This window comes from Vicugna pacos, chromosome 28 (genome assembly GCF_048564905.1).
Source record: "Vicugna pacos chromosome 28, VicPac4, whole genome shotgun sequence".
Lineage (NCBI taxonomy): Eukaryota > Metazoa > Chordata > Mammalia > Artiodactyla > Camelidae > Vicugna > Vicugna pacos.
In genome coordinates this window covers 1,477,417-1,493,939 of record NC_133014.1, presented here as the reverse complement: position 1 = coordinate 1,493,939, position 16,523 = coordinate 1,477,417, and the positions used below count along the sequence as shown (strand labels likewise).

The 16,523-nt window shown below is 45.5% G+C and overlaps 1 pseudogene; it reads left to right on the top strand.

Annotated features, from left to right (window-relative positions):
* Nucleotides 1-341: 341 nt before the first annotated feature.
* LOC140690059 (E3 ubiquitin-protein ligase MIB1-like) lies at nucleotides 342-10,780 on the top strand (annotated as a pseudogene).
* The last annotated feature ends 5,743 nt before the right edge of the window (nucleotides 10,781-16,523 follow it).

Sequence of the window (16,523 nt, the reverse complement as noted above, 5' to 3'; positions counted from 1 at the left end):
CTCCGTGTAACTGACCTCTGTAGCTGACTGCTGCCTGCAGCTTCCTCTTTAGTCTTTAGCTGAAGAGGATGTTGAAGGTGAGGGCTTCAGCCTTCTTGGTGAGTTCACTCAGTTTACCCTGGCTGTCTCCCATGGGTACGCACAGGAAGTATACGTGCTACTCAATCTTTATTTTTCTCCTGTTGGTCTACCTCATGTCAGGTTAATTCTTAGACCAGCCAGATGAGCCTAGAAGGGTGGAGGGCCGCTCCCCGCCCCCACCCCAGCACAAGCCTGAGCACGGGTAGCTGTGCTCTTTCACAGCTGGCGTGGGTGCTGCAGCGCCTGCAGGGAAGAGATTGATGGCAAACGCCGCTCTTCCTCCAGCACTGGCCAGTGAGCTGAAGCTCACCTGCATGTCCTCCAGGCTGAGCTGGGGTCACTGCTCCCGGCAGCAGAAGACCGCCTTTGTGAAAGAAGAACAAAACTGGAGTCTGCGTTGCTCGAGAGGGCTCACGAAGGAGGTGTGACGTACGCACCTCTCAGCCCGCAGAGAATCCGGCCCCGTGAGCATTTATTGCCCTAATGAAGTCATCCGGAACACCTGCCAGAAACTTCAGCTACTTACTAAGCCCCGCCCTGAAATAAGCTGTGATTCCTTAAGGACACACTTTTCCTGACTGGCTCACGTCAGTGTCAGTCACAATTCTCATCAGGCAGCTTTTGACAGCCTCTTGGCTTTTTGTCTTCATAAGCCCCTGACTCCCGTCCTTGAAACACTCAGTTTTACCCAAATCTGTGTCTCCCAAGTCGCAAATTATTTCTTCCAGTTTCATTGAGAGAGAGTTGACATGCAGCAGTGTATTACAAGTTTAAGGCATACAGCACCAATTTCACACCGCCCTTGGCCGAGACCCCCCAACTTACCAACACAGGTGAGGCAGAGCACCGCAGAGGCCAGGGGCAGGGGCTCAGGGCTGGAATGGCAGAAAATCTGAACTTGTAGAGAGACGGGCCCAGGGTCAAGCCGGCTGAAGCCGAGAGCCCTGCCCCCAAACAGGTCTTGGGGGATCTGGCAGGGAGGGGAGGGGGGGTCTCGGGAAGCTCTGTGCGCTAAAGTTGGGTTTACCACCCTGACTCTTCCTTTAGCCTTCTCTGTGCCATTTATTTTCCCACGCCTCAATTGCCCCATCTGTAAAATGGAAACTATCTGTGAGGGACTCCATGGAGACCTGCGTCCCGTTGCTGCCGACGACCACTGTGGGGTCTGGGTGAGCCTCTGCTCCCCTTTGGGGCTCCATTTTGCCAGCCATGAGATGAGGGGTTCGGACGGGGCAGGCTTCAGGGATTCTCTTTTCACGGTGGGATTCAGATAAGCCTTAACTTGCGCCCAGGAAATTTAGATTCTGTGACCTTGGCCAAGTCCCTTCACCTTTCTGATCTGCCTCAGTTTCCTCACCTGCAAAATGGGGACCACACAGGTCCCCACCTCAGAGGATGGGCATGGAGCTCTGAAACAATCCACATAGAAGACTGATCCCACAGGAGCTGCCCACGGACCCCCAGCTCCTGTTAGCAGAGGGAGTCAGTGCAGAGCTCAGGAGTCAGGCAGCCTGCGCTGGGATTCAGAACCCACCAGGTGGGCACGTCCCTGGAATTCAGTTGCTGTTCTCACTGGGCCTCAGTTTCCTTTGCTATAGAGTGGGGATGATGACGTTTCCAAAGGGTTAATTTCAGGCTATGAGAATGAAAGAACCACGTGACATGCCTGTCATGGTGCCTGGCCCACAGCAGGCACCCAGTACGTGCTGGAGGTGAGGCTGAAGACGCGGGTGATGAGAAAGCAATTCCAGGCAGTTGCAGCAAAGCCCCTTTGTCCCCCGGCTCTCCACACGGACATTCCCTCCTGCTGTGGGTCCCTCAGCTCTCTGGCTCTGATGTCCTCATCTCAGCCAGAAGGTTCAGGATCTTGTAGGGGCCGCACGCCCCTCAGTCCTGGGAGCCCCTAAATCCTGTGGTTATTAGACCCCATGTGCCAAGCCCCAGCAATGATGTTCGTCGCAGGCAATTGCTTGGATCCTGGCCAAAAGTGGGGGGGAGTAACTGAGGACCCCCCCCCGACCACCCTCCTCAGTCCCTGTGATACTTAGGGCCAAGGAACGTAGAGCACTCGGGGAGGAGGCTGGATTTGGTGCTGGAATAGGAAAGCTTGGATCTGCTGCAGACTGGCGGAGTACCTCCAGGGGCCTCAGCAGCCTCACCTCTGAAGTGAGGAGATGCTGCCCTCCGGCTTGAATGGTCAGGGATTTCTGGGAAAGGGCCCGGCTCACAGTAGGCGCTCAAGTCATGTCAGCATTCTCTACTCTCCTAGAGGGGGAGAAAGGGGAGTCAGCTCATGTCCAGAGCTCTGCCCTGGTGTGTGTGCCCGGTGGCACTGGGGATGTTGGGGAGGGCCAGCTGCCAGTCTGAGGCAGGTTTGAAGGAACATCACAGAGTATCAGGAGCTGAAACTCTGGCCATGAGTTCTGCCTTCAGAGCCACCCATGTGGGTCAGAATCCCTGCAGGGTAGCTGAGCAGTGATGCTGAAAATCCAGGAACACAAGCTGCCCCATCGCCCCCTTCACCTTGCAGGCAGTGCACGTGCTGCTCAGTTATCCCGGTCATCACAGTTCAGATTGTCCCTGTGACAGATCACCAGCAGGATGGCTGCACACCCACCAAGCCCCCAGACCCACTTCTGCTGCCAATGACAAAGCAGAGCTGGTGGTGGGGTCCCAGACCAACCAGCACCCCTCCTCAGTGTCCCCCTGGCCAGCCTCTGAACCCCATCTGTTCACCTTCACCCCACCCTCTGAGGATAGGTCTGCTCCTGCTCAAGAAGTGGAAGTGGCTCCCTAGTGCCCACACCGTCAAGTCCAACTACATGGCTGGCTTTCATGGATGTCCGTGTTACGTCTCCAGGCAACTTCCTCTTTCCCTAGGCAACTCCCTGACTGCAAGATCCAGTCCTCCCTCCAGGCCTTGTTCCTTGCTGTCCCTGCACCTGGAATGTCGTCCTTCTGGCATCGCCCTGGAGCCCAGCTCAAGTGGACTTCAAGTGAGTCCTTGCTCACAAAACCCATCCTGACCCTTCTTCCCTGAGCTCCCAATGCTCCAAGTGCCACCACAGTCCAGCCCGAAGCTCGTAGTTTCATCCTTGGTACGTTTCCCTTTTCACCTAGGTAAGGGGCATGACACACTACTGCCCAAGGGCCACATTTGGCTCAGCCACGGCCTTTTTCTAAGTGGAGTTGTATTGGAACACGGTCACATCCCTTTGTTTCCGTGTTGCCTGCAGCTCTCTCATCCTACAGTGGCAGAACCAAGTAACTGCAGCGGAGACAGTATGGCTCCAAAGCCTCAAATATTTACTAGCTTGCTCTTGCATAAAATGTTTGCTGACCCCCAATCTAGACTGACAATCCAGAAGGACTTTTCCCTTCAAAGGAAGGTTTGGGCACCTGTGTGACTGAAAGTTCTTGGTGATGGTCTTTCTCCCAGTGAAAGGCCCCCAGGCATGCCTGGTTCCTCTTTGGCCCCTCCCCCCCCGCCCAGACCTCGGCATCAGCTGGGAGGCAGGGAGACACCTGAGGGACCTCTTCCCTCTCAACCCAGCCTGGAGCAGCTCCAAACCCCATCCCCCTTTCCGGACCCAGCCAGAGATCCCCTGCCTTGTCCACAAAGCCCCTGTCCTGCCTGACTTCACGGCACAGGTCGCAGTCCAGGGCTGTGTCTGCAAGGGGAGGGCAGAGGGTGAGTCACGACAGGGTTCCCAGGGGCCCAGCACAGGCCCATGGCCTCCACCTTCTAGCCTGTCTCAGGTCCCATGTGGGGCCAGGCAGACAAGTCATTTCCGAGAAGACACTGCCCAGAGGTGAGAGCATCTGGAGCCCCCCACCCTGGGCTAGGGGCGCAGGGGCCTTGGGGAGGAAGAAGGGTCAGAGCAAAGGTCAACTGCTGCCCCCTCCAGGAAGCCTTCCCTGAACTCTCTTCTTCATCCCTACAGTCCTCGCTGTCTGGGGTGTGCCCTGTACAGAGCGCAGATCACCCTGGACGCCCTTGGTCTGTGTGGAGCTGCTTCATCTCTTTGGGATGGGGCAGTGAGCCTGGACTCTGGTATCAGACAGTCGTGGATGTGAATCTGGGCTGGCACCTGCTGGCTGTGTGGCTTCTCTGAGCCTCAGCTTCTTCCCAATTCCCAGCCCCCTTCCCACCTTCTTAATCTTTCTCCCTAGAAATGTGGGGAGATTTTACAACACCCATGAGACACTGAAGGGAGACAGAAGACCCCCAGCCCCCAGTATAGAGAGAATTTGAAATGATTTTTAATCGTGTGAAATGACACCCGATCACCATACAACAGGGCATGAATCTCACAAACACAACACGGGGCAAAAGGACGTGTGTAACGTGATTCCATCCACAGAGAATTCAAATATAGGCCAAAATAGACTGTATTATTTGGGTGTGACCACAAGATAGTGGTTACCTCTGCGGGAGGGAGGGGCTTATGATCAGAGAGGAGCTTGGGGGCAGGGTGTGCTTTGGGGAGCTGGTCACATTCCGTGTTCTGTTTCTTGACCTGAGTGATGATTGCCCAAGTGTTTTCTTGGTATCTATTCAGTAATGTGTGTGCATGCACGCGCGCACACGCACACACGCACACACACGTAAAATAAAGTTTTGTGCACGTTTCTGTATGTGTATTTTCTTTTTTTAATTAAAAAAATTTAATTGAAGTACAGTCAGTTATAATGTGTCAATTTCTGGTGCACAGCCTAATGTTTCATTCATACATGTACATACATATATTCCTTTTCATATTCTTTTTCATTATAGGTTACTACCAGATGTTGAATATAGTTCCCTGTGTTATACAGTAGAAATTTGCTTTTTCCGTGTGTGTATTTTCCAAGGAACAAGGATGTCTGTGTGTTCTGGGAGGGGGAGGCAGAGAGATACCCAGCCTCAATCCTAACAAAAGGAAAGCAAATTAAAGCAACAGTGAGAATCTGTCCTCTCAGATTGTCAAAAAAGAAAAATGGTTGATAATGTACCGAGTCGGCAAGGCACTCCCCCCAAATGTTGTTGGTTGGGTGTGTGAAGTTGCACGGTCTTTTTTGAAAAGCCATTTGGCAATATCTACCAGAATTTTAAATGTACATTGTCTATAACTCACCGGAATCTGCTTCTAAAAATGCTTACTGCACGCAGAAAATGAACTATGGTTCCCAAAGGGCACAGGGCGGGGGAGGGATAAATTAGGAGTTTGGGGTTAACAGATACACATGACTCTATATACAATAAACAACAAGGTCCTACTGTAGAGCACAAAGAATGATATTCAATTTCTTATAATGACATATAATGGAGAAAAATCTGAAGAGAAGAAATATATAAGTATTTATATGTATAACTGATTGCTTTGCGGTATGTGCGAAACTGTTACCGAGTCCAAACTCTGCTCACTGCACGACAGGCCAATAAATCAAAAGATGAGGTGTTGGGGCAAAGAATGGCAACTTTATTTGGAAAGCCAGCAACTGAGAGGATGGCCGACTAATGCCTTGGAGAACCATCCTTCCCCAGTCAGAATACAGGCTCATTCTATACCAAAAAAAAAAAAAAAAAAAAAAAAGGATGGGGTGCGTGTTAGTTGTTGTAAACTTCTTGCTGTAGGAATTCTTTGTTCCTGCAGCTGTCCACGTGCGCCAGGTCATGGTGCTCCTGCAATACCTCCAACAAAACAAATGTTACTTTCTAGTCTGCAGCTTGTTGTTACAGGAGTGCAGAAGTGCTGACAGCTTAAAAGGCCAGAGCCCGGAGAACAGGCTCTCCTGTCTATTTCAGGCTAAAGGCAACATCGTTTCCCAAAAGGTGCAGAGCTGGCAAGGCTAAGCTGGAAAACAGGGCACAGGCTTAAAGGAAAAGGAACAGATCTAACGTGGAGTCAGATTTGTTCTTTTCTATTACGTCACCAGTACATGTTATTGTCACTATTTTTTAAACTGCACATGAAAAGATGCTCAACTTCGCTAATAATTAGTGAAATGCAAATCCAACCAACAATGTATTGAAAAATCCAAAGTAATCAAAAGCAGAGCATAGGACAGTGAACCCTCTGGGCCCGTCTGCTGCAAGGATCATGAGCTCCTGCCACTCTTGTTGGACAGATACTCAACATCCCTGCTTCTATGCAATTCTGGGTTTTTTTTTGGGGGGGGTGGGGGAAATGAGGCTTATTTATTTTAATGGAGATACTGGGGATTGAAGCCAGGACCTTGTGTAGGCGAGGCACGTGCTCTACCACTGAGCTGTACCGTCTCCCCCTACCCAAGCTTTTCTGACACACATCCAAGAAATCATTTCAGCCCTAAATGCTTCAGTGATTCAATACTCAGTTAACAATATTAAATTACCCATTATCCCAATGAACAGGCACTAAACTCAAAACAAAACACCTTGAATCCTCTGGCCGCACAGATGTGCCTCCCCACCCTGGTCAGAGGACACTGGTTCACCTTTCATGTGGACTCTTGGCAAGATGTTCTGGAAAGGGGCTGCGTGCATCAGGTCACATACTTCTAAAGACCAGAACAAAGAGAGAAGGTCACATTAGGTAGTTTATCTCACAGCAAAGATGGATAAAGAAATCAGTGCTGAAAACAAGGCACATCTTTGTCACTTAGTGTAAATGGAGTCTCGGGGCTGGTGGAAATGTTCTTTGCTGTCCACCGAGGTAGCCACCGGCCACCTGTGGTGATCAAGTCCTTGGAATGTGGCTGAGGAACTGAATCTTCAATTTACTTCCTTTTGACTAATTTCAATGTGGACACGCGCAAACCGAGGCAAACTTGAACGTGGCCTTTGCTTTCCAGCACTGATGGCCTGACAGCCGTCCCTGCACAGGTAGAAAGAAGGCACTTCCTGTGCAAACAGGGCAGGAGGCAGGAGGAAGGGATGGCACCAGTGTCCCCAGAGCCCCAGACAAAGTTCTGAGCAGTGGCCCTGAACGTGCTGCTGGGTCACCAGCTGCTTTAGAGAGGTGATGACACCAGACACCACACACGGCCCATCCACTCTCCAGGAGAACCCAATGTGGAGGAAAATTTACTTCAGCATCACAGGGGTGACAGAACTCCCAAAGCCCCACCGTGCATCCACAGATGGTCAAGCACACGGCGCCCTTCCCGAGTCTGGGGCCCACAAACAGGGGAGGGCTCCCCCGACTGGTGCCTTCACCTCAGGGCAGGAGATGAGCATGAGTTCCTGCACCTCCTACTCTCCACCTAACCTGAAACCATAATAAAGCAGGCTATTAAACAGAAATCAGAGAGTCAAAGCATATGACTGCCAAGAGTTTCCCTTGAGGAGCTCCCCCAAGGTGACAGCAAAGCTAAGACCAAGAGGAGGGAGAGGAGGCTTTCTGTCCCCAACAGGTGAGGGTCCTGTTGTCACCTAACAGACACCTAATGCAGCGGCCAGCAGCCATCCCCGGCTCCACCAGGACCCCCCAGAGGGAGGCTGACCCCCCAAGCTCCTGGTCACCTGTGCCTGAATCCTGTGCGCAGAATACATGTGACAGGTGCACTCGGAGTCAGCACACACACGAGCTGTTCCCGGGCCTCCTGCACTAGGAGTGTGTGTTGGGGGGTCATGCTCAGGAAGGAGAGCATCGGATGGTGAGGCACAGCTTGCAAACAGGAACGAGGGCGGTGTCTGTGGGAGGCTATGCATCTACAGAAAGGTAGAGGAATGTCACCACCCATGTGCTGTGGTCTCCAGGACATATTTACTGTCCACCGCAAAGTGGAGACGGGTGACTGGCCAGCCTGCGCCAGCAGGGCAGGAGGGCATTTGGAAGGTGACTGAGTGCAAGTGGCCCGGCCAATGGGTGGCATCACAGGGACAGTGCCACACAGACAGGGGTCCTACTGGTGGTAAAGAACCTGCCTACCAGCAGTGCCCCTCCAGACGGGCCATCCAGCCATTTTTGCTGCTTCCTGCTGCCACAGCCTATGAGCTCAAATTCTGGGAATTCTGATTTGAGAGGCCTTTTTATATTTCTGTTATTTGTTAATTCGTATGCTATAATAGTATCTTACTATATTTTGAACAATGATGCTTTTTCTCTTAGTTGTATTTTTTATTATAAGGAATATCTGAGTCTGAGAGCAGGTATTTGGAGTCTCATAGGAAATCTAGGAAGATTACAGGCAGAGGGATCTTTGCAGGTGCCAGAATTGTGCGAGAAGTGGACTGGCAGTGGGAAGATCAGGATGGAGGGAAGGGACGGGGGGAAAGGTAACAGAAATCCACGACTGGAGCGCATGAACCCACACAGCACGGCCTGCATTCTTGGGATGATGGTGCTAAGAAACTTTACAGAGTTGGCTTTGAAGGCGTGTCTGATCTGAAGTGTGTCCTGGATGCCAGAGGAGGTTCTTTCTAGAGAGCTCACTGCCTTGTGCTAGGTGAGCAGCGTGGCACAGGAATCCTGGTGGATTGCAGGTTGGTGACCTGGTCGATAGAGATTTTGGCCTAGAAATTGTACAGTATTTGCAGCACGGTTATGGAGGGTGGACTGATGCACGTTTGAGACTTTAACTACAAATGCAACTGTCTGTGGCATTGATGAAGACCATGACATTGTCGTGCAGTATCCAAGTGGCAACAGGTGGACCTTCAAGCCCGCTGTTCTCACTGAAGTGAACATTGTCCAAAGTGGGGATGCTGCTCAGGGTGCAGAAGGAGGCACCTTGCAGTTTCAAGTTGGTGACCTGGTACAAGTTTGTTATGACCTGGAGAGAATTAAACTTCTGCAAAGAGGACACAGAGAATGGGCTGAAGCTATGCTCCCAACTTGAGGTGAAGCTGGCCAAGTACAACAGATTTTTTCAGACAGCGATTTAAAGGTGGAAGCTGGTGCAACATCTCAGACATATAATCCAGCTGCAGTTTCCAAGGTGGCACGTGCAGCAGCAGCCAGTAGCAATGCGTCTGGTGAAAGACTCTCTGAACTCTTGAAGAAATTACTTGAAACCCAAGAATCTGGTGACCTCAGTGAAGAATTAGTTAAGGGTACTGCCCGTAGAGATGTTGCTAAAGTGGAAGGTTTGCCAAAAAGACCAGATGTGGATGTAAATGGACAGTGTGCTGGTCACACAGATATGCAAGCTGCTAGTCAGAATGGACATGTTGATAATTCAAAGTTACTTTTGAAGCAAAATGTGGATGTAAAAGCAGAGGATAAAGATGGAGATAGAGCCATTCACCATGTAGCTTTTGGAGACTAAGGCGCTGTCACAAAAGTACTGCCCTGAGGCAGCGCTGATCTGAATGCTCAAAACAAGTGCCAACAGGCATCACTTCATTCTGCTGTCAGTAAAGTTCACCTGCAGGTGGTGAAGACTCTGCTGGACTTTGGCTGTCATCCCAGGCTTCAGGATTCCGAAGGTGATACCCCTCTGCATGATGCAATCAGTAAGAAAAGTGATGATATCTTGCAGCTCTTCTGAAAGCTGGAGCAGATGTTACCATTACAAATAATGATGGATTTAATGCTTTGCACCATGCTGCACCAAGAGGAAATCCCAGTGCTATGTGTGTTTTACTATAGAAATTACCAAGTCCATGGATTGTGGATGAGAAGAAAGATGATGGTTATACTGCCCTACATCTGGCTGCCCTTGATAATCACATAGAAGTGCCAGAACTGTTGGTACATCAGGGTAACGCAAACCTGGATGTCCAGAACGTGAGCCAGCAGACTGCCCTCCCTCTTGCTGTTGAGCAACAGCACACCCAGATTGTGAGGCTTTTGGTCCATGCAGGTGCCAAGTTAGATGTTCAGGATGAGGATGGGGATACTTCTTTGCATGAAGCCCTGAGGCATCACACTTTGTCTCAGCTACGTGGGATATGCAAGATGTGGGGAAGGTCGATGCTGCCTGGGAGCCGTCCAAAAACACATTAATAATGGGACTTGTTACCCAGGGGCCAAGAAGAAGAGTGCGGCATCAATTACCTGTTTCTTGGCTGCCATTGGTGCTGACCTTAGGATTCGAAATAAGAAGGGTCAGTCTCCACTGGATCTCTGTCCTGATCTGAGTCTGTGCAAAGCACTGGCAAAGTGTTATAAAGAAAATGTTAGTGGTCAGGTGGGTTCCCGAAGTCCTTCTATGGTCAGTAATGATTCTGAAACCTTAGAGGAGTGTATGTGTGCTCAGATGTGAGGAGAGATACTCTTTTTGGCCCATGTGGACATATTGCTGCCTATTCTTTATGTTCTCCACGAGTCAAGAACAAGTTCAGTCCAGGACAGAGACTGAAGAATGTGTGTGCTCCGACAAGAAAGTAGCTGTTCTTTTTCAGCCGTGCGGACACATGTGTGCTCGTGAGAACTGTGCCAGCCTGAGGAAGAAGTGTGTACAGTGTCAGGAGGTGGTTGAGCGAAGAGTGCCCTTCATCATGTGCTGCGGAGGGAAAAGTTCAGAGGATGCCACTGATGACATCTCAAGTGGGAATATCCCCGAGTTACAGAAGGATAAGGATGACACCAACGTCAACGCAGACGTGCAGAAGCTACAGCAGCAGTTACAGGACATAAAAAAGCAGACAATGTGCTCTGTATGTTTGGATCATCTGAAGAATATGATTTTCCTCTGTGGCCATGGAACATGCCAGCTCTGTGGGGCTCGAATGAGTGAATGCCCTATCTGTCAAAAGGCTACTGAACGAAGGATTTTTTGTATTAACTAAGAAACTCAGTGTGTTTTGTTAGCTAAAGTATTCAGTCATGGGATCTTAGTGAGCTTTCGAGCTAGTTGGAGGTCCTAACGATTAATTTTTAATATCATATTTCCTTTACTAGAGTGTAATTTGACTATAAATGTACCAGGACCACAGCAACAAAAAACTCCACAAAACAGTGTTTGGAGCCGTGTTTTTTGGTTTTTGTTTCTGTTTTTTTTCCTTTTAATTTAGAACATCAAATCCATGTAATTCATAGGTAATTTACCTTTGGCTTCTACAGGGGAAAATCCTTTAAGGATTTCCTGTTATTTTTGTTTTTATTGCATTTTCTTATAAGAGAGTTAATACATTTGTTTGACCTCAAAATATATGCTTCCTTATGCTCAGCTGACTTTCAGTTTATCAAGATTTTACCCAGAGAGTCGACACAGGTACTCAGAAAAGTCATACATCAAATGAAAGGGGCAAGTCAAGCCATTCTGTCATGCATGTTAAATAATAAAATGGTAGTACAAGCTGTGTGTGGTTAAGGGAAGACTGAACAGAGGAGTCTTTTGAAGATAACATAGTTTATCCCAATGATTGTTTCTGAATTCTTAGAGTAAATGAAAACATAGGGTGAGAGAATAATGACTTTGCATTTATTTCCTGGATTCAAAGGAAAATTGTTTAACTTGAATCAAATTGCTAGTTTCAGTATGACTGACAGACGTGAAAAAGAGAAATAAGCAGTCATAGTGGGGAACTGAAGGGGGAAGTTATCCAATAAAAGAGTACCTGTTAACTCACCATTAAAAGAAAAAAAAAGAAATACCGCCTGGATTTATTATACTAGTAGTCATCTTTTCTGATCTAATGACTTGTGTCTAATTTTTTATAAAAAGGATTATAGTAAAGATTGATACCTTCATTTGGAGTAAATTAATAGTTTACTTTCATTCCTAGATTTGAATTTTCTTTCGTATTTTTTCTGGTGGTTAATTTTAAACATCATATTGGCTGGGCCATAGTGACTAGATATTTGATGAAAATTACTTTGGATGTTTCTGTCTGGGTATTTTTGGATAAGCCTTTCTTTGAATGAATGATCACTGATATGTCCTTTTGATGGCATAAACATTGATTAGGTATAACTATGCATAAATTGTATAATATTTTATTAATAATTATGAATGTTTATTAACTCTATGTATTTTTATCTCAAAAATACTTCCACACATAATTACATATAAACATTGTTTAAATGGTGCATTTTTGTTTTAAGCTCTTATTATTATAGGGATCCATATACAAATAATAAATACTTAAAAATACAGCAGCAAATTATATAGTACATTAAAGGATCCTCATCAAGTATTATGGATCTGTCAAAGAATATTAAATAAAATATTTTAGCATTCTTATACTATATAATAAAAGCCAATGTAGTCTGCATGTAACACTTGTAAACGATATAACATTTTCATGACTTTATACTCAGATTTTAGTATAGTAACTGGCTTGTAAATAGTGTATTAGATTTAAAGACTAGATGAATGAAAATGTAAATACACAGATTGGAATAAAACAAAAAATTAACAAAAACCAGTAAAATATTTAAATCATCACCCATTCTGCCAACTCAAAAAAATCTGCTGTTTTTATATTACCTCAATTATGGAAAATCGAAGAATTTTGTGTCACAGTTTTATGATCTGTAGTAATTTAATATAGTTAGGTATTTTCTTTCAGGTTATTATTTTCATGTTCACAGTCCTGGTAGTTTAAATCATGCTCTGATGCACACAGACACACACAGACAGACAGATATACACACACACAGAAACACGCACACACACACACACACAGATTTATATCTGATTGGGGATAATTCTGTTGGAACCTCTGAAAAGAGAAAAGTTGAAAAACAGTGTAATTTCCCATATTTTCTACAGAGCTGCTTCTTTACTTACATCGTATATTTTATAGACAAAGCTGAAGTGAATACAGAGCGTTTTTATAAGTAATTAAACCCCTGCACATTGCCTCGCAGCTTTACCGTAAAGATGGGGCTTACTGACGTGTTTGCATGTGTTTCCCAGCTCACTCTCGAGAGAAACCTTTGTGTTCTTTATCTGCAGCATTTTGGTACTAATCATATTTCCGCTTGCATTTTATGACTCCTCTTGATTTAATAACGCCTTTTACCTTTAAATCAAATGGCTAGCTTCCAATTCTTTGCTAACTAAGGACTTTATGAAATCATAAATAGCTTTCTGTCTGGGATTGTGACACTGGTGTCTCTGAGGGGTTGAGCTGGAGTCGTAGACTCCTGGGTCCCCAGGGAAGACGGGACAGGGGCCCCAGGCTTGGCCGGGCTTTCAGGATCCAGCCTCTATTTCTCTACGTGGCCACCAAGGGGGCAGTAACAGCCATGACCAAAGCCTCGGCCCTGGATCGGAGTCGATATGCCGTCCGTGGCAACTGCGTCTCCCCGGGGAGGATCGGGACCCCACTGTGGGAAGAGCTGGCAGCCTGCACACCGGATCCCGCTGCCACAGTCCGAGAGGGCTCACCGGCCCAGCGCCTGGGCCACAGGGGCCACCAGGTGAGGTGGGGGCTGCCGCCGTGTTCCTGGCCTCTGAAGCCAACTTCTGCACCAGGACTGAACTGCTGGTGACTGGGGGTGCAGACCTAGGGTATGGGTGCAAGGCAGGTCTGGGCAACCCAGGGGAGACCCCCCCACCATCCCTTCCTGATCTCCCACTTTTCCACTCAGGCCTCCCTGACTAGGGCTCTCCCACCCCAAACACAGTCTCCCCAGTTCCAGCTTCTACATTCTGCCTCTCAGGTGCCGAGCTCAACTCCAGACATTGAGCCACCTCACAGGTTCCCCTTCCCCCTAAAAATCATAAATATACTTGGTGACTGGGGTCCTCCAAAGGAGGTAATCTCTTTCTGCAAAGGAGATATTAACCAGTGTTTTATTGTTAAGTCTAATTATAAAGCAACACTGCAGGAGAAAAATGGGACTGTACATAAAATTTTCTCACAGCTTAATAACAAATTCATCCTTTGTTATTCATCCTTCTGTATATTCAGGGTCAAAGCAGAAACAGTTGAATGTATGACACTCATGCACTTCTTTGGGCTTGAGCCCACGTGGTAATTTTATCTGCCAAAACAAGGCAATGTTTTTCAGTAATCAGGTGAGGTGTCACCCTACGATTCTCCCCTTTGAGAAACAGCACAAGGATCAATTTACTTTACATAGGCCAGTTTTAGAATTAAACTCTTTTAGCCATTGGAATTCATTAAAATGAGCTGGTTTTGTTTGTTTTCTTGGGTTTGTCTTATTTAGTTTTAAGGGATCACTTCTTTTTTGTTTTCTGAATATTTAAAACATTTGGTATATACACATATGCATGAGTCTATGTGTATTAAGTACATATTTATATAATTTGTGTCTGAATACACACACTACACACACATACACGTACATGGAGGCAGTTTTGAAGTGAAACTTTAAAAAGTTTTCTCTATGAAATATATATATATATATTTTTTTATTTCCTTCAATATTTCCAGTATAAGTGAAACATCATTTGCAAGAGTTAAGCCACTGACCTACACAATAATAAAAAACTATTTTTCAAAAACAATGATAGCTTGGACACACATATTGCTACTGCAGATTTTTATATTTTTAGTTATATAAATGATGGATATTCAAATTCCAGGCCTTATGTTCTTAAAAAATATATATATATATATATATTATATATATGACTCAAAGGAACATAACTGTTAACATTGTAACTCCGGGTGTGTGAAAAAGTCCTCACTCCACATGGAAGGTAGGCTTATCACTCAACTCTAAGGGATCCCTGTAGTTAGAGCCATGAAAATAAATTTTGCATTGACAGTTACCTTTAACCAAAATAATATATTTTGATATCTCAAAAATGTTTTTAAGAGATGGAGATCAGTAACCAGTATTTAATTTAGAAAGAGGTATTACAACTCATGATACTCTATTGAAATAGTCTTTTGGAAGAAAACATGACTAATTGCATTAATACATTTATCTTATTACATGGTTGCTAAATCCATGTAAATGACTCATTGCTTTGATATTCACCAATTATTAATTTTTTTTCCTTTGGATTTAAAATCTGTCCAGATATGGAACAAAATACAGGAACACAGTGTAATTAATCTCAGAGAAAATTATATGATAGTAAAACAAATGCAAAAACCATGACTCATTCTCTTAAGAACTTGATCACTTAATCTATCTTTAGATTGCTCCTGTTGTGTTATGAGAAGAACAAGTGTTTACACTGCAAGTAGCCTGTGATGTGTTCCACCCTTTATTACTCAAGTGGCTATTGTACAAATATTCTCCTTGCATAGTTCATTGACCCCCATACTTCCCACCAACTCGTCAACTTTTCCTTTATTCTCATTTCGCCTTATGACTTAGACATTATGGTTAATGATTTTTAGAGCACTCCTCTAAGACTCCTTGACAATTTATGGATGTGCCACTGTTCTCCAGCAAAATCCTACTGTTCACTCTGCCTTCAATTGGGCTGTTACCTTAAACTATTATTTCAGAATAAAGTAGAATTATCTTACAATAAACCTATGATTCCCAATATAAAGTAGACCCTATAGAATATTCAGATACCATACTAGTCTACTCAGGGTTTTTTTGTCAGTTTCTGCAATAAGTTTGTTCACTTTTCTTTACCTTTCTAATTTCTGCTCTGCCACCCTGCCCCGATCTTAAAAAGAGAGGAAGTCATTGTCCATGTGTTGTTTCCTCTTCTTCCCATCAAGCTATGAGTAGAATGTCTACATCTGCTCCCTCCTACACATCTCCTCTGGTCAAACTCACGGGCCGTCTTTCTCCATCATCAGTCTAATCTCCCTGAAGGTGTTGGATTCTGATGCTATTCCTCTGCAACTTTGTTTATTAATAATTCATTTTCTCTTCCATAGGACTGACTTTTCTCCAACAATTTGATCCTTTCTAACAGCTTTTAATCATGTTGAAATTTTCTGCCAGTATATAATACAAGCAAACTTGCAAACAATTCCCTTTTCTATATTAGCTCCCTGTAAATCTTTTCTTGCTCAGAGAGAAACATTCAAATTACTGTCTAAAATTTCTGTCTTCTTTCCTTGCCTATCTCTTATTCTTCAAACCACTTAAATATGATTTCTTTCACCATCATTATATTTTCACTTTGTTCTTATTTTAGCTTGGTTAATTGGTGCTAAATGTTGTATTCATTTATGTTTGCAATTTGCCCCCGCTGCCTAGTAGTATGTGGTAGGTGCTTGATAAACTTGCTGAATGAACGATGGAGGACTGTTTTGTCACAGTTTCTAATCTTGGATTTGTGTGACACTTTTAAAATTAAAGCATCATCCTTCCACAGTGCACTGTAAATCTCACGGAAGACTTAAAAATACCTGTCAAAAGCCAGATTTCTTATTTTGAAAAAAAAATTTTCTCTAAACTTAGTGGAAGAAAGTACAATCATCAATTTTCTTTCAGCTGCTAAGACCCCATCCCTCTGCCAGGCAGACTTCAAACCCTCTACGATGTCCTACTCACAAATACAGCTTAAGCTGGGGCATATTCTGCACGGCTTCTTTATCCTCTACGAACAACTGAAATCTCCTTTTAATTTGGATCATCATCAAGTCTGATGGATTCTCATGAACCCATGCTTCCTATATGTGTATTCCATTTTTA